Source organism: Canis aureus, chromosome 10 (genome assembly GCF_053574225.1).
Source record: "Canis aureus isolate CA01 chromosome 10, VMU_Caureus_v.1.0, whole genome shotgun sequence".
Lineage (NCBI taxonomy): Eukaryota > Metazoa > Chordata > Mammalia > Carnivora > Canidae > Canis > Canis aureus.
In genome coordinates this window covers 52,267,218-52,286,175 of record NC_135620.1, presented here as the reverse complement: position 1 = coordinate 52,286,175, position 18,958 = coordinate 52,267,218, and the positions used below count along the sequence as shown (strand labels likewise).

Sequence of the window (18,958 nt, the reverse complement as noted above, 5' to 3'; positions counted from 1 at the left end):
AATAAATAAAGTCTTTTAAAAAAAAATGTAAACAACAACACCATTGTCTTAGAAGTCGCTTCTCCCTCTGCCTGTGTCTCTGCCCCCCTCTCTCTCTCTCTCTCTCACAAATAAATAAATAAAATCTTAAAAAAAAAAAGTATCAGTAGCACAAAGGGCAAGGCAGAAAGATTGGAGTTCAATTGTTATATGGTTCTTGCATTTTTTGAAAAGCACTAACTTAAACTAAACTGTAATAAATTAAGAATGCAGATTGAGGGGCACCTGGCTGGACTCTTGCTCTCCAGGTGGTAAGTTTGAGCCCCATGTTGGGTGTAAAAATTAAACAATGCAGACTGAAATACCGAGGGACTGAAGGCAGTGGTTCTTACCCAGAGGCAATTTTATGCCCCAGGGGACATCTGACAATACCTGAGACTTTATTGGTTGTCACAACAGAGGGAGAGACAGTTGCTACAAGTACTTAGTGGGTAGTAGCCAGGGATGCTGCTAAAACATCCTACAACACACAACAGCCCCCTCCCTACCCAACAACAACAAATTATTGGCCTCAAAAGTCAATAGTGTTAAAGTTGAGAAACTCTGCTTTAGAGTAACCAATAAAAACTGTAAGAATGTATAACAAAGAGAAGGAAAAAAATGCAACAATTCCACTTATATGAGGTTGAAAAATGGGCAAAACTAAACTATGGTGATATAAGTCATCAAAATAATTAGTGGTTATAGGCTTTTATTTTTTGTTTAAATAAGCTGTAAACCAGTGTGGGGCTTGAACTGACAACCTGAGATTAAAAGCTGCATGCCCAGGATCCCTGGGTGGCTCAGCTGTTTAGCGCCTGCCTTCAGCCCAGGGCCTGATCCTAGAGTCCCAGGATCGTGTTCCACATCAGGTTCCCTGCATGGAACCTGCTTCTCTCTCTGTGTCTCTGCCTCTCTTTCTGTCTATCATGAATAAATAAATAAAATCTTTAGAAGAAATTTAAAAAATAAAAGCTGCATGCCCTATGAATAAACCAGCCAGGAGCCCCTAATTAGTGGTTAATAAGGAGTAAGCATATGGACTTGGAAGTGTACAAAGGGTACCCATTGGAGCACTAAAAATATTCTCTCTTGTTCTGGGCAGTGAATACAGGAGTATATAGTTAAAAATTCATTAAGCTGTACACTTAAAGATATGTACACTTTACTTTATATATAGTGTACCTCAACTGAAAAAAAAAAAAAAAAACTACTGAGCAGATAATCAAAGATTATCAGACTTGAGGTTAAGTCTAACATGAATCATTCTTATCAAAATAACAACCTGGAACAAACAGTCTATGAGGAAAAGGTAAGCTTAAAAAACAAACAGGGTGGCGATCCCTGGGTGGCTCAGCGGTTTGGCACCTGCCTTTGGTCCAGGGCGCGATCCTGGAGTCCCAGGATCAAGTCCCGCGTCAGGCTCCAGGCATGGGGCCTGCTTCTCCCTCCTCCTGTGTCTCTGCCTCTCTCTCTCTCTCTCTCTATGTCTATCATAAATAAATAAACAAATCTTAAAAAAACAAAAAAAAAAAAAACAGGGTGGCTCAGTGATTGAGCATCTCTGTCTTTGGCTCAGACATGATCCCGGAGCCCTGGGATAGACTCCTGCATCTGGCTCCCCGCAGGGAGCCTGCTTCTCCCTCTACCTATGTCTCTCTGCCTCTCTCCCTGTGTCTCTCATGAATAAATAAAATCTTTTAAAAAGTTAAAAATTAAAATAATTTTTAAAATTAAAAAGCAAAAAACAAACAAACAAAAAAAACCCAAACACCTCTGGAAAGTACAACCAGGGATATGAGAAGAGGTAGTAAGATATTCAGCATATAAAATTTTTCACTTAATATCATCCTACAGGGGCACCTGGGTGGCTCAGTCAGTTGAGCAGTTGCCTTTGGTTCAGGTCATGATCCCAGGGCTTCCTGCTGGATGGGCAGCCTGCTTCTCCTCCAACACTTGTGCTCTCCTGCTCTCTCCCTCTCTCTTTCAAATAAATAAATAAAATCTTAAAAAAAATACATCACACTACAATATTTTTGCCTTGCGCATGTTATTACTTATGAAGTTAAAACTCAAAATGGTTTTGCTAATACTAATAGCAACTAACATTTACTGAGTGCTGTTTACACAGCAGGCACATACCAAGTACCTTTACATGTACTAACCTATTTAATTCTCACAGTATTCCTAACAAGGTACAGGCCACATTTACCCCCATTTTACAGACAAAACTAAAGGCCTACAGAGGTTAACTAATTTTCCCAGGACCACAGGCTTAAAGCCAGAACCTAGCCATCTGACTCCAGAGCCCATATATTTTTTAAAAGATTGTATTTATTTGAGAGAGACAGAGAATGGGGAGTGGATGGACAAACAGACTTCCTGCTGAGCGCAGAGCCTGATTTAGGGCTCCATCCCAGGACCCTGAGATCATGACCACGAAAGGCAGACATTTAACCAAATAAGTCAGCCAGGCACCCCCAGGGCCCTTATTTTTAACCACTATTTATAATGCCTCTCTATTAACATTAAGGAAGAATGAGGTTAGCACAATAAAAGTCAAAGGATCACTAAAATACATAATGCCCACTCTCTAACTCCACTGAGAAATAAATATTAATAGGTTAAGTTTTAACCTTGAGTCTATAGTCTCTAAAGCCATTTGTAGACACTAAAATCACAATCCATAAAAACCCCCAAAATTAATTGCACTAAGTAGCACTTAGCAAAAAACAACAAAACAAAAAACACCCCCAAAACCAACAACAAAAACCTAACTACAAGCCTTTACAACAGAAAGTAAACATAATTCAACTTTTACTCACTGCCTTCTACTTGATTAGCCCATGAGGGCATACAACAAAGAATAATACACTATTCTATAGGTCTCAAGTAAGATATTCTCCCACGGATCTTCATGGTTAGCTCTATCCTTTCCTTATTCCATAAGCGGTATTTCTTCAGAAACATCTAAAATGTCACACAAAAAGAATTGTAATACCCTCTTCCCAAATTTAGACCCTACCTTCACCTTCTCACTATTTTCTCCTTAGCACTTAACCACTTTCTAAGATCTCATGTATTTTTTGTTCATTGTCTCTCTCTCCTACTAGAAATAAGCACCATGAGTCAATTGTTTTATTCACTGTATCCTCAGCACTTAAAATGGTGCCTTATCACAGTAAGTACTCCATACTGGTAAACAGAAGTATACACAAATAAAAATGACAAACTAAATTTTCTCCATGTTTCTGAAGATAACATTGATAGTTTTAATCATGGAAGACATAAAAATGATTTACTTATAGGCCCCAAATCCTTCTCTAAATGATTGTAAAGCATTACACAACAAGCTAAAATATTCAGTTTAGCAATACTTTTTACTAGTATTCTCATTTTCTAAGTAAAATGAGATAGTATATTTGCCTCAGAAATATATTAGATATGTTACAAAGTAATTTCCTTGTCTGAACAAAAATCAAACTATTTTCCTTGTCTGAACTAAAATCATTATATAGAAAAAAAAAACCTCATCATATACAAATATCCTTAGAGTAAAATTATACAAACTATTAACATAAAAATTCCAAAGCTTAGGGGAAAACTCTGGCTATAATTTCACAGGTGTGTATGTGTCATGGTTGCATGGAAAGAGGTTATTTGGTGATACAGAAGCACATAAATATAAAAAATAAATTTTAAAGTACCCTCTTGGGGTGCCTGGGTGGCTCAGTGGTTGAGCATCTGCCTTTGGCTCAGGTTGTGACCCTGGGGTCCTGAGGGATCAAGTTCCTCATAAGGCTCCCCAAGGGGAACCTGCCTTCTCTCTCTGCCTATGTCTATGTCCCTACCCCTCTCTGTCTCTCTCATGAATAAATAAAATCTTTTAAAAAATAAAGTGCCCCTCTTTTTGGCTAATAAAAAATGTGTATGTATCTTTGGAACATAAAGGCATTCTACTCATAAAATAAAGCAAAACAGAATCATACCAATTATCAGGAATAGAACAAGAATCAGGAATCAGAATCACCTGGAAATGCCCACCAGATTCCCATGTTCCTCCCCACAACATTCTGATTCCTTTCTCAGTTTTATAGTTTACAAATACATTCTCCTAGTTCATGGCTTATCTTTTCATTCTCTTATCTGTGTCCTTGACAGAAAATAGTTTTCAATTTTGATGAAGTTCACTTCATCAATTATTTCTTTCAGGGTTCATGCCTTTGGTGTTACATCTAAGAGCTCTTTGCCAAACTCAAGGTCAAGGAGACTTTTTCCAATGCTATCTTCCAAGGGTTTTACTGCTTTGTGATTTATATTTATGAATCATTTTGAGTTAATTTTTGCATATGATACATTATACAGGTTGAGGCTCACTTTTTAACATACAGATGAGCAATTTTTGCAACATCATATGTTGAAAAGACTATCCTTTCTTCAGTGAATTATATTTGCACCTTTGTCAAAAAAATCAGTGGACCAAATTTGTATAAATCTATTTCTGGGGGCAGCCCGGGTGGCTCAGTGGTTTAGCACTGCCTTAAGCCCAGAGTGCGATCCTGGAGACCGAGGGTCGAGTCCCACATCGGGCTCCCTACATGGAGCCTACTTCTTCTGCCTGTGTCTCTGCCTCTCTCTCTCTCATGAATAAATAAATAAAATCTTTTTAAAAAATCTATTTCTGGGTTCTCTGTTTCTTTAGTCCAATATATCACACTGTCTTGACTGGCATTACCGTATAGTGCATATTAAAATTGGGTATTGTGAGACACCTGGGTGGCTCAGTGGTTGAGCGCCTGCCTTCTGCCCAGGGCATGATCCTGGAGTCCCAGAATCGAGTCCTATATCGGGCTCTCTGAATGAAGCCTACTTCTCTCTCTGCCTATGTCTTTGCCTCTCTCTGTGTCTCTCATGAATAAATAAAACCTTTAAAAAAAAAAAAATTGGGTATTGTGAATCTTCTAACTTTGCTATCCTTTTTCAAAACTGTTTTGGCTGCCGCGTCTGGGTGGCTCAGTCAGTTGAGCTTCTGACTCTTGGTTTCTGCTCAGGTCATGATCTCTCATGGGATGTGAGATAAGAGACTTAAGGCAGGCTCCATGTTCAGTGGGAAGTTGACTTGAGATTCTCTCCCTTTGCCCCTCACCCTACTCACACATACACACACACACTCTTAAATAAAATCTCTTTAAAAATTTTGTTTGAGCTAATTTCTTTAATTTTCCATATATAATTACTTAAAACCAAGGCATAGTAGCCAACCTTTTTTTTTTTTTTTAAGATTTTATTTATCTATTTGACAGAGAGAGTACAAGCAGGGGGAGTGGAAGAGGCAGAGGGAGAGGGAGGAGCAAGTTCCCTGCTGCACAAAGAGCCCCATGTGGGGCTCAATCCCACAACCCTGGGATCATGACCTGAGCCAAAGGCAGACACTTAATCAACTGAGCCACCCAGGCTCCTGACTCTTTAGTGATTTCTTAGCCCTCCAGGAAATTGGTATTTTTACTATTGCACCTTATCTTGTCAAAACCAGTTCAAAGTATCCTCTCCACAAGTATTACAGAGAAGTTCATAACTTTTGACCAAATATATCCATTACCAGAACTAATGTGAAAAACACACAAATATAGATATAAAAAACGTATTCAACATAGCATTGTTTAAAAAGCAAAATTTAAAAAAAAAAAAGCAAAATTTAAAATAAAATTTAAAAAAAATTAAAAAATAAAATAAAATTTAAAAAATAAAAAATAAAGCAAAATAAATCCCCAGGTCCAACAAAAGAGAAAAGATCAAATAATAGATAGTTGGGAAAATGTTCAAAATCCATTAAGTTTGAAAAAATGAATACACAGGGATGCCTGGGTGGCTCAGGGCATGATCCCAGGTCAAAGATGGAGTTGCGCATCAGGGTCCTTGCAGGGAGCCTGCTTCTCCCTCTACCTATGTCTCTGCCTCTCTCTGTGTCTCTCATGAATAAATAAAATCTAAAAAAAAATACACAGTATCTGATTTTTTAAATGAACGATGGCATATTCAGAAGAAAATATACTAAAATAATTATTATTTCTAGGGGTGCCTAGCTGGCTCAGTCCCTAATCTCAGGGTCATGAGTTCAAGCCCCACACTGGGCACAGAGTTTACTTAGGAAAAAAAAAAAAAGTTTTATTTTTAAGTAGCTTCAATACAAGTGACTTTTTCATAGGTTCAGGAAGTTTTTAAAACTTTCTACAATAAACGTGTCAATTTACAAGAGGGACTAACATTTTATTTTTTAAAAGGTGTTACTATTTTCACAGTAAAATACAGTAACTGTATCAGTCTGTAACTCTTATGTATAAAGTTTCTTCATAGGATATGAATTATCCACATGATAATTAGGAGAGCCTACTCTAAACCCTACAAATTCTTCTATCCTACTGATATGACAGTGACAAACACAATTTTCTCCATGTTTATCTTCATGTTTAACTGGGACAGAATTTTAAGTACAGTATTTTAAATTACATCATCTACAAATGACACATGTAGAAAGATACTTGCAACAAGCAATACATCTAACAAATGACTTATCTTCTTTATACAAACAGCCTTTATCCTATATATATTTTTTAAGATTTTATTTATTTATTCATGAGGAGTGACACAGAGAGAGAGGTAGAGACATAGCAGAGGGAGAAGCAGGCTCCATGCAGGAAGCTAATGTGGGACTCGATCCCAGGAGTCCGGGATCACGACCTGAGCCAAAGGTAGATGCTCAATCGCTGAGCCACCCAGGTGTCCGGCCTTTATCACATTTAAAACAAATAAAAACTTAACCTAAAGAAAAATGAGCAAAGGACAAGTATAGGTAACATGTATTTGTTACAAATGGCCAATGACATGAAAGCTAAATTTCATTCACAAAAGAAACCACCATAATTAAAGCTGATTTATCAGAATTGCAACTTTTATACTTTGACAATACCCATACACATTATGTAATAAAAACTAGTATTTCTTAAGGATAGTTTGACTTTCTAGTAAGATTTAAATAGTTATCTTTTAATCCAGCAAATGTATTCACAAAAATTTAGATATGAAAAAACGTCCCTTTCAGCTTTGCTTTTAAGAGTAAAAAACTAACAATCAATAGGGAAATAGTTAAATAAAGTATATCCTTAATTGGAATATTGTGCAACAGTTACAAATGCTGAGACAATCCATAAATATTGATAATAGATCTCCAAGATAAACCACTAATTTTAAAAGATGCAGAAAAATGCTAAATATAATCCCTTTTTTTTTTTTTTTTTTTTAAGACTTAGAGGGGCACCTGGGTGGTTCAGTGGTTGAGACTCTATTTTGGTTTAGGTCATGGTCCCAGGATCCTGGAACTGAGTCCCACATCAGGCTCTCCACAGGGAGCCTGCCTGCTTCGCCCTCCCTCTGCCTATGTCTCTGCCTCTCTGTGTCTCTCACAAATAAATAAAATCTTAAAAAAAATTTAAAAAAAAAAAGATTTATTTTAGGCGCACCTGGGTGGCTCAGTCAGCTAAGCATCGGTCTTTGGCTTAGGTCATGATCCTGGGGTCCTGAGATCAAGCCCCCCAACCAGCTCCCTGCTCAGTGGGGAGTCTGCTTCTCTCTCACCCTCTGCCCCTCCCATACTTCTGCTCACTCTCTCTTGCTCTCTCAAATGAATAAAAAAAATCTTTCTTAAAAAAAAAAAAAGATCTATTTTAGAGATAAAGAGTGAGCATGCATGTATGCAAGCAGGGTAAGGGGTGGGGGAGAGAAACTCAAGCAGAGGCCTTGCAAAGTGGGGAGCCTGACCCATGGCTGGATCCCACAACCCTGAGGATCATGACCTGAGCCTAAACCAAGCGTCCGACACTTAAGTGACTGAGCCACCCAGGCACCCCTAAGTATAACTATATTTATAGTTCAAAAATGCAGAGTGCTCACTTCGGCAGCACATATACTAAAAATTGGAATACAGAGATAAAGCATAGCTCCTGTGCAAAAATGACACACAAATTCGTGAAGCACTCCCTATTTTTTAACTGAGTGGGGAAAAATTGGAGGAAGACAAACTTATGAGAGACTCCTAACTCTGGGAGACAAAGGGTTACAGAAGGGGAGCAGGCAGGGGAATGGGTGACTGGGAGACAGGCACTAAGAAGGGCACTTGATGGGATGAGCACTGGGTATTATACTATATGCTGGAAAATTGAATTTTGAAAATTAAAATAAAAATGCATAGATACATTTATATATGCACAGAATATTTTTCTGGAGGATTAAATGATAGTTAAGTGATTTTCAGGGAGAGAAAGACTTTTAAGCTGCTTGAATTTTTTCCTAGAAAACAAATAAATTAATGCCCTTACTACATGTCCCCCATTACATCATTAATGTTATGAAATTCCAGTATAATGCCTACATGATAGATTTCATGCCAAGGGATTTAGTATTTTTCTCCACCAAATCTACTAACCTAAATTTAGTTCCATGAGATAGAGAAGGTGAGATATAACTAGACCTTGCATGGGAAGTTTTATTAATTAAAGCAGAGAAGAAATCTTGTGGAATAAATAAGGAGCTAGCTAAGTTTGGGGCTAGAGCTTTCCATGATTATGTCTGGTGACCCCAGTGTTAGAAACATAGTAACCTTCTATTACGCTTAGTATTATGATAATATCCTTCAGTTTGTAATACAATATAATTATCCTGTTCCAACAGTGAATTCCTTAAAACTGAAGAGAGCAGTTCAGTAGTTAAACATATTCAATTGCCAACAAATAAAGTTAAAAAAAGAGAGAGGAAAAAAGTGTTGGTGAAGATGCAGAGAAATTAGAACAGACATTTCTGGTAGGACTATTCAAAGGTACAGCTACTCTGGAATATAGTCTCAGTTCCTCAAATGGTACACAGAGTTCTCATATGACCCAATAATTCTATTAGAATTATTAGAATCATAGAAATAATTCTATTTCTAATTCTATTTCTAAATACCCAAGAGAAATGAAAACATGTGCGCCGTGATGCTTGTACACTAATGTTCATATTAGCATTATTTTCAATAGCCAAATAGTAGAAAACAATTCAAATGTTCATACACTGGAACATTAACAATGAAAAAGAATGGGATGCCTGGGTGGCTCAGTGGTTAAGCATCTGCCTTTGGCTCAGGTCGTGATCCCAGGGTCCGGGGATCGAATCTCGCATTGAGTTCCCTACAAGGAGCCTGCTTCTCCCTCTGCCTTTATCTCTGCCTCTTTCTGTGCCTCTCATGAATAAATAAAATCTTTAAAAAAAAAAATGAAAAGGAAGTATTGATACATGTTACAACACAGGAACTTTGAAAATATTAGGCTAAGAAGCCAGTCACAGAAGACCATATATTTTATTTGATCCCATTTATATGAAATATAAACCTGTACATTTACAGAATAGACAAATATATAATCATAGAAAGTAGACTGGCTGTCTAGAGCTTGGGAACAAACGGGGAGTGACTGATAATGGGTATGGGAGTTTAGGTGATAAAAATATTCTAAAATTTATAATGGTTGTAAAACTGTGAATATACTAAAAAATACTCAATTATATATTTAAATAAGTGAATTGTATGGCATATGAATTATATTTCAATAAAGTTGTTTATTTAAAAAAGAGGGGGCGCTTGGGTGGTTCAGTTGGTTAAGCGTTCAGTTCTTGATTTTAGCTCAGGTCATTATCAGGGTCATGAGACAGAACTTGCACTAGGCTCTGCACTGAGCATGGAGCCTGCTTAAGATTCTTTTTCTTAAAGAAAAAGAGGGGGCACCTGGGTGGCTCAGCAGTTGAGCGTCTGCCTTCCGCTCAGGGCGTGATCCTGGAGTCCCAGGATCAAGTCCCACATCGGGCTCCCCACATGGAGCCTGCTTCTCCCTGTCTGTGTCTCTGCTTCTCTCTCTGTGTCTCTCATGAATAAATAAATAAAATCTTTAAAAAAAAAAAAAAAGATTCTTTTTCTCTCTGCTCTCTAGCTCTCCCTCCCCCTCTCAAAAAAAAAAAAAAGAAAAAGAAAAAGAAAAAGAGAAAAGAGAGAGGTAAATCTATCAATTTAAGAAAGTCTTAAGAGGAATATCAACCAGATGTAACTGTGGATTTTATTTTGTTTTTTTAAGATTTTATTTATTATTCATGAGAGACACAGACATAGCCAGAGGACTTAATCCCAGGCCTCAGAATCCACAACCTGAACCAAAGGGAGACACTCAACCAATGAGTTGCCCCGGTACCCCTGTGGATTTTATTTTGGACCCTGACTCAAACTCACTCAGAAGTTTATCCAAGAGGGACACCTGTGGAGCCTACTTTAGAAAATAATAAAACAATAATAATAATAACACAATTACATTTTTAAAAGGAACTTGTATCTTTCTGGGACGCCAATATTTAAGGATGAAAGGACAGGATGTCTGGCTTTCCCTTAAAACAATTTAATTAGGAGTGTAGGTTAGAGGGGGTGAACCCGAGAAGTTTTCAGTTCCTTCAGTGAACTGGATTTTAAAATATAAGTTGGGAGTTTCCCTGGACTAAAGACAGTAGGAGAAAGTTGTGAAGGGCATTCCAGGAAAATAACAACTTAGGCAACAGCACTGTCAAAAATTACCAATGGGGAAAGAACTAGACATACAGTTGGAAAAGCAAGTAAGAACCAGATCATGAAGGGCCCTGTATGCCACACAAAAAAATTTTTACTTAAGTAAGATGAGCTTGTAGTTTCTTTCTTTCCTTTTTTAAAATTAATTAATTAATTAATTTATTTATTTATTTATTTATTTATTTTGCAACAAGTCAGATTAGAGCTTTAGAAAGGTTACTCTGGTAGCATCATTGACTGGAGGGATGTAAGACAGTAGAGGCTACTGTTGCAGTCCAAGTGAGTGACAAATGAGTATAAACTTACATGGTAGCAGTAGGAATGAAGAGGAGATAAATACCAAAGACATGAGGTACTAAAAATAATTGGATATGTGGAAAAAGGAAGCAGAAATCATCTTCACTGATTTCCAGCTTCTAGGCTTGTGGAGTAGGTAGACACTGTCCAATATCCAGGATATATATTGGAGGATAAACCCAATATAGAAGACACTTACGAAGAAAGGTAGAATCCAGTTAGTGTTTAACTCTTTAGTATAAATAAGACATATTTTTTTTTAAAAAAGCCATACTAGTAGAAATGTCTGATAGGCCTAATGAGAGATGTACACTTCAGGACATATTTGGTAGCTCAAACAATAACCCAGGAGAGCTTGTTTATAATAATTCACACATATAGTAATTTAACCTACTTTTAAAAGTCCCCTCCTTACACCACCTTGTTAATAATTAATTCAATCAGGGTATATATGTAAACAGCATATAGAAGATGTAATGAATCTTTTATTTAGAAGACTTTAGTATATATGATGGGGGTATATATATACACACATTTGGCTAAACTTCACCAAAGTTATTCTTTACCTACAATGTATGCACATAGAATATTATCAAAGCACAAATACAGCTTTAAAAATGTGCTTTTGTAATTACTCTGATTTTTAATGTATCAAGAACCAAATATTCATAACAGGGACACCTGGGTGGCTCAGCAGTTGAGCGTCCACCTTCAACTCAGGGCGTGATCCCGGAGTTCCGGGATCGAGTCCCACATCAGGCTCCCTGCATGAAGCCTGATTCTCCCTCTGCCTGTGTCTCTGAGTCTCTCTCTCTGTGTCTCTCATGAAAAAATAAGTAAAATCTTTTAAAAAATAAAATAAAATATAAAAAATAAAATATGTCTTCTGATATTCTAAAAAGCAAGGCTAAAACAGAACCAGGTTATTTTGTTCTTTTTCATTATATTTTCCAAGTGAGGTACAGCAATCTTTATCTCCAGGGGACCATAGAAATAGAGGTCTAGATTGCTATGGACGTCGGGTTTTGTTAATGCCTCTCACAACACTGCTCTAATATTCTTAACCTCGTGACGCCTGGGTGGCTCGGCAGTTGAGCATCTGCCTTTGGCCCAGGGTGTGGGACTCAATCCTGGATCCCAGGATCACATCCGGCTCCTTGCAGGAAGCCTGCTTCTCCCTCAGCCTGTGTCTCTGCCTCTCTCTCTGTCTCTCATGAATAAATATTTTTTAAAAATAAAAAATAAAATTCTTAACCTCTCCTAAATAAGTTTTACAGTACTTTTTAAAGATTTTATTAAGGGCAGCCCCAGTGGCTCAGCAGTTTAGCACCGCCTTTCAGCCCAGGGTGTGATCCTGCAGTTCCGGGATCGAGTCCCACGTCGGGCTCCCTGCATGGAGCCTGCTTCTCCCTCTGACTGTGTCTCTGCCTCTGTGTGTGTGTGTCTCTCATGAATAAATAAATAAAATCTTTAAAAAAATAAAAATAAAAATAAAAAATAAAGATTTTAATTCATTAGAGAAAGAAAGGGTGCACACACAAGCCGGGGTGGGGGGGCACCCTGGGATCAGGGCCTGAGAAGAAGGCAGCTGTTTATTGGACTGGGCCACCCAGACACCCCAGTATTATAGTATTTAAATTACAAGAGGAATCCTACACAAGGATCATAATTTGCTATATTACTATATAACCAAGATTTCAATCTTAATTTTTAGCTAAAACTTTAGTCATGAAGAACATGAGTAACTAAGCAGTACAAATATATTTAGCCATTTTAGTCTACCACATGTCCTAGACTAGGGGCTGACCACCTAAGGTCTATGAAGAAAATTCAAGTATCAGTAATTCCTTGAAATTGCATGCAGAATTTGGAGAGAAGGGAGCTGTCATTCTCAAAGAATGTGACTCCCTAAAACATAAGCATTTACTCTTTTAGGTCCTTTGTCAAGTGCTAAGGAAATTCAAAGACCCAGTGGCATTTTTTTTTTTTAAGATTTTATTTATTTATTCATGAGAGACACAGAGAGAGAGAGACAGAGGCAGAGACACAGGCAGAGGGAGTAGCAGGCTCCATGCAGGGAGCCCGATGTGGGACTCAATTCCAGGACTCCAGGATCATGCACTGGGCAGAAAGTAGGCACTAAACCGCTGAGTCACCCAGGGATCCCCCCCAGTGGCATTTCTTAATGAGTTCATGATCTAAGAGCATTTAGACACACACACTACCAGATTTGATCACAATAGAAAAAAAATTTTAACACTAGAAATAACTGATTTCCTTAATATAATAGTTATATATCCTCAAGTAACTTTTCCAGTTTTGCAACTTCCTAACATTATTTTAATGTAAGGAATCTCTTTGTACATAACTCATTCCATACTTCACCAATAGAAAAGAAAATCTGCAGAAAAGTTACATAAGGTAGAGATTAATTAAAAGCTCAGGAAGGGCACTCATTTTAAAGCCCACCCCCCTTTTTAAAAAGATTTTGGAGAGGGGATCCCTGGGTGGCTCAGAGATTTAGCGCCTGCCTTTGGCCCAGGGCATGATCCCAGAGTCCTGGGATCGAGTCCCAAGTCGGGCTCCCTGCATGGAGCCTGCTCCTCCCTGTGCCTGTGTCTCTGCCTCTCTCCGTGTGTATATCTCTCTCATGAATAAATAAATAAAATCTTAAAAAAAAAGAAAAGATTTGGGAGAAAGAGAGTGAGAGAGAGAGAGAGAGAACACAAGACAGGAGAGGGGCAAAGAGAGAAAACAAGTAGACTCCCAGCTGAGTGTGGAGCCTGATGCAGGGGTTGATTCCAGGACACTGAAATCATGACCCTCTGAGCCAAAACCAAGAGTCAGTCATTCAACTGACTGAACCACTTAGGTGCCCCCTACAGCCCTTTTAACACAAGATTCTTTAAATTCTAAATCTGCTTCTCCCTCTCCTCCATGCTCACGTTCTCTCTCGCTCTCTCAAATAAATAAAATCTTAAAAAAAGACTCTTAAATCTAAATTATACATAATTTCCATATCTTCAATAAGGCATTTCACTCTTTGTCTAGCAAATTTTGTCTTATTCAGAGTAAATGTTGAAATATGATTAACAAATTCCAAAGAACACAGGGTAGGAACCCTGAGAACACAGTTATTATACTTGAAAAAAACAAAAACAAAAGCAAACCTTAGCACCAGAGTTTTTCCACAGGGCTTAGCCCTTAACAGCTTGAATACACCATTATCCGTTTACCCAATGGGGGAAAAGGCAGCTGATTGATTAAGATCAAGATGGACCTTAAGTAATAAGGGTTTCTTTTTTTTTTTTTTTTAAAGTCCAACTACAAGAATTCAAACAAGTTTTGCTCCCTTCAGAGCAAATACCTCAGAAGACTGGCTATATTACCCCACTCATACAGTGCTACACCCACACTGCTCAAAACAATTCAGAATTCCTTTTCTGAGAACTGCCTTCAGAGCCTATTGTACAATTTCTTAATGTTCTTATTAGTGGCATATCCTTATTTCTTTAGTGTGGACTTTGTTTTGTTTAATATCCAAAATTGACTCAGATTCAACCTGGTAAATAATCCTATTTTTCAATCAAAAATGACATGTGGGGGATCCCTGGGTGGCGCAGCGGTTTAGCGCCTGCCTTTGGCCCAGGGCGCGATCCTGGAGACCCGGGATCGAATCCCACGTCAGGCTCCCGGTGCATGGAGCCTGCTTCTCCCTCTGCCTGTGTCTCTGCCTCTCTCTCTCTCTCTCTCTCTCTCTCTCTCTCTGTGTGTGACTATCATAAATAAATAAAAATTTAAAAAAAAATGACATGTGAAAAAAAAAATATGACGTGTGAAGGGATGCCAGGGTGGCTCAGTGGTTGACAATAGCCTTCAAATAATCTGAAACTTTTCTTCTGAAATTCTTGGCAGAGGCACAGGGAAAATTAGTGTAATACTTTATTTTCACATGTCATTTAATTATTTATTGGGATGCCTGGGTGGCTCAGTGGTTGAGCGTCTGCCTTCAGCTCAGGGTGTGATCCCAGAGTGTCCTGGGATTGAGTCCCGCATCAGGCTCCTTGCACGGAGCCTGCTTCTCCCTCTGCCTCTGTCTCTTATGAATAAATAAATTCTTTTTAAAAAATTATTTAGTTTTAGGGAAAGGCAGAGGCAGAGGGACAGAGAGTCTCTTAAGTAGACTGTGCTGAGTGTGGAGCCCAACACAGGGTTCAATTTCACCACCCTGAGAACATGACTTGAGCTGAAATAAAGAGCCAGAGACTTTGACTGCACCACCCAGGTGCCCCTATATTCACATCATTTTTTTTTTTTAAGATTTTATTTTATTCATGAGAGACACAGAAAGGCAAAGAAATAGGCAAAAGGAGAAACAGGTTCCCCAAGGGGAGCCCAATGTGGGACTTGATCCCAGGACCTCCAGATTATGACCTAAGCCAAAGGTAGACTCTCAACCACTGAGCCACACAGGTGCCTCTAAAGATGCTGAGAGGTAAGGAATACCACTTAACAGACTCAGCTGAAAGAACAACAACCAAAAAAGCTTTAACCAGGGACCCCTGGGTGGCGCAGTGGTTTGGCGCCTGCCTTTGGCCCAGGGCGCGATCCTGGAGACCCAGGATCGAATCCCACGTCGGGCTCCCGGTGCATGGAGCCTGCTTCTCCCTCTGCCTGTGTCTCTGCCTCTCTCTCTCTCTGTGTGTGTGTGTGTGTGTGTGTGTGTGACTATCATAAATAAATAAAAATGTTTAAAAAAAAAAAAAAAGCTTTAACCTTAAACTGTTCAAGTGTCCTATTCTGATTAAATATACTTCGAAAAGTATTAGGGAATTATTATTTTAAAAGCATAACCCAGGGATCCCTGGGTGGCGCAGCGGTTTGGCGCCTGCCTTTGGCCCAGGGCGCTATCCTGGAGACCCGGGATCAAATCCCACGTCGGGCTCCCGGTGCATGGAGCCTGCTTCTCCCTCTGCCTGTGTCTCTGCCTCCCTCTCTGTGTGTGTGTGTGACTATCATAAATAAATAAAAAATTTTAAAAAAATAAAAGCATAACCCAATATTGCATTAAGAAATTTACTTCCTTGTATCATCCTCCTATTGTCATTTCTGTGAGAGATGTAATATCATTTCTATCCCCAGAACTAGTATTCTTAGATGTGTATTTCTCAACACCAGCACCAACCTACTCCCTGTTTTTTTTTTTAATTTTTATTTATTTATGATAGTCAGAGAGAGAGAGAGAGGCAGAGACATAGGCAGAGGGAGAAGCAGGCTCCATGCACCAGGAGCCCGACGTGGGATTAGATCCTGGGTCTCCAGGATCGCGCCCTGGGCCAAAGGCAGGCGCTAAACCGCTGCGCCACCCAGGGATCCCCTACTCCCTGCTTAATAAGAAAGTTGCTACTAAACAAATTTGCCAATTGAAAAACAAAAATCCTTGGGACACCTGGGTGGCTCAGCAGTTGAGTGCCTGCCTTTGGTCTAGGGCGTGGTCCTGGAGTCCTGGGATTGAGTCCCGCATCAGGCTCCCTGCATGGAGCCTGCTTCTCCCTCAGCCTCTCTCTGTGCTGTGCGTCTCTCATGAATAAATAAATAAATAAATTGTTTTTAATTAAGTAATTAACTAAAATTTTAAAAATCCTTCTGCAATAGGATTTATCATTCTCTAATTCAAGCAGTCCAAAAACAACAACAAAAAATCTGCTTTTTCCAGTGAATTTAAGATATAAACTGAAGTCATCATAACAATCTCAACCCATAATTGGAGGGACAGTTAATTGTCCTTGTGACCTTTAAACTTATGTAAAATTCTTTCCTTCTGCGTGGTTGTTGAGAACTCTGAAGCAAACAAGTGGTGAATACAATTTGGAGAGGACTTGGGGGAGAATATGTAACGAATTTTCTCAACCTATAATGGCATCTACTTCAGCTGTAGAAATTGACAATGAAAGTGATAATTCTTCTGGTAGCAGCTTATTTAAGACTCAGTGTGTCCCTTACCAAAACAGGGGCAAAGAAACCCTATTAGAAAGTTTGTTCGTTCATCTGGAGGTGTTGAAGCAAGGGATTCATCTAGTGACTCCTCTTTTGAACCAAGACCACTGACTTTATTTTTTTTTTAATTTTTTTTAAATGTTTATTTATTTATGATAGTCACAGAGAGAGAAAGAGAGAGGCAGAGACACAGGCAGAGGGAGAAGCAGGCTCCATGCACCGGAAGCCCGATGTGGGATTCGATCCTGGGTCTCCAGGATCGCGCCCTGGGCCAAAGGCAGGCGCCAAACCGCTGCGCCACCCAGGGATCCCAAGACCACTGACTTTAAAAGCTATTTTTGAAAGATTCAAAAAAAAAAGAAACGTAAAAAGAGGAAATATAAGCTAAAAGAAAGACCAAGGGGAAGACTAGAAGGAAGAAAAACCACTAGACGCTCCCAAATAAATAAGAAACAAGTTAAAGACAAAGGATCTGGGTTCCCATTTTTAGAATCTGAGAATGTACAAAAGCCATTACCATGTAGAAAGATTTTAACCTTTGAGCAAGCGGTGGCAAGAGGATTTTTCAACTACCTTGAAAAATTGAAGTATGAATACTATCTCAAGGAATCCTTGAAACAAATGAATGTTGGTGAAGATTTAGAAAGGGAAGATTTTGACAGTCGTAGATACAAATACTTGGATGATGATGGATCTCTCTCTCCTATCGAAGAGTCAGAAACAGTGGAAGAGGCTGCAACAACTCTTGAACATGATGATGGATGTGATATCAAATTGGTGGACAATAATGATTTCATAGTAAGTTCTGAAATACCAAAGAAAATGAATCTGTATTTAGGACAAGAGAAATATACTGAAGCAGCTGCTTCGTCTAAAAAGAGAGCATCAAAATCCAAAAACATGGGACAGAGGATAGAATGGTCTGAAAAGGAAGAGATAGGAATATGAATATTAAGGCTTTTCACTTGAAAACAGTGTCTGGACTTAAAGGACAGTGACAGCTGTGGATTGAACAAAAGTTTGTTTTAAAAGTGCTATTTTGAAGATCATCACACTGGCTTTGGAACTATGGTGATTGCCAGCAGAAGGAATCACATGTCAAATATCTTAAATAAAAATTTATTAACTTTGTCAAATATCTTAAATAAAAATTTATTAATTTTAAATACAAAAAACTTATGTAAAATTTTAAATACTTCCTTATAAAAACCTCATAAATTTAATTTCCTTAAAGCTCCACTTTTATACCTTCAAACATATACAAAGTAGTAAGAAGATCTCAGTAAAATACTACTACAGGCTTTAAAGTCAAGCATTCGGGGATCCCTGGGTGGCTCAGCGGTTTGGCACCTGCCTTTGGCCCAGGGCGCGATCCTGGAGTCCCGGGATCGAGTCCCATGTCGGGCTCCCGCCATGGAGCCTGCTTCTCCCTCCTCCTGTGTCTCTGCCTCTATGTCTATCATAAATAAATAAATAAATCTTTAAAAAAAATAATAAAGTCAAGCAGTCTAGTACTACAACTTAATACTACAACTTTCTAGCTGAGGACCCCTAGGGAACTTAAATGAGCTCTGTGTGACTCAGTTTCCCTATAAATAAAATGAGAGTAACAGTAACCAAACCTCAAAGGATTATGAAATATTCTATGTAAAGTATGTGGCACATTATAAGCACTCAATAAATGCCAAATACTAATATCTACATTACTGTACTAAGGATAGTAGCAGCGTGTATCTGCAAATAGATACAGCAAAGATTTTAGTATGTTTTAGGTACTCATTCTACTTACCTTGCCAATAGGTTCAGAACAGCAATTTACTATTTGTGTTATAACAAAAACATTTTTACATTTCTTATTAAAACAAATCAAATGAAAGTGTTTAAAGTTGACTACTAAAAAAAATTAAAAAAATAAAGTGGACTACTTACTGTCGATGTATCTTGAATATTTTTCCAAAATCTGAATTTTTTTAAAGATTTTATTTATTTATTAATGAGAGACACACACACAGA

At 38.3% G+C, this 18,958-nt stretch overlaps 1 protein-coding gene, 1 non-coding gene and 1 pseudogene across 2 annotated transcripts in view; 2 read left to right on the top strand and 1 right to left on the bottom strand.

Annotated features, from left to right (window-relative positions):
* Positions 1-18,958, bottom strand: part of UBE2R2 (ubiquitin conjugating enzyme E2 R2) — a 119,765-nt gene that overhangs the window by 91,119 nt on the left and 9,688 nt on the right. The gene's annotated exons all lie outside the window — the stretch shown is intronic.
* LOC144322795 (TATA box-binding protein-associated factor RNA polymerase I subunit D pseudogene) lies at positions 1,277-18,047 on the top strand (annotated as a pseudogene).
* Positions 7,958-8,060, top strand: LOC144322832 (U6 spliceosomal RNA). Its single transcript, XR_013388449.1, has one exon. It is a non-coding gene; the product is annotated as a U6 spliceosomal RNA (small nuclear RNA).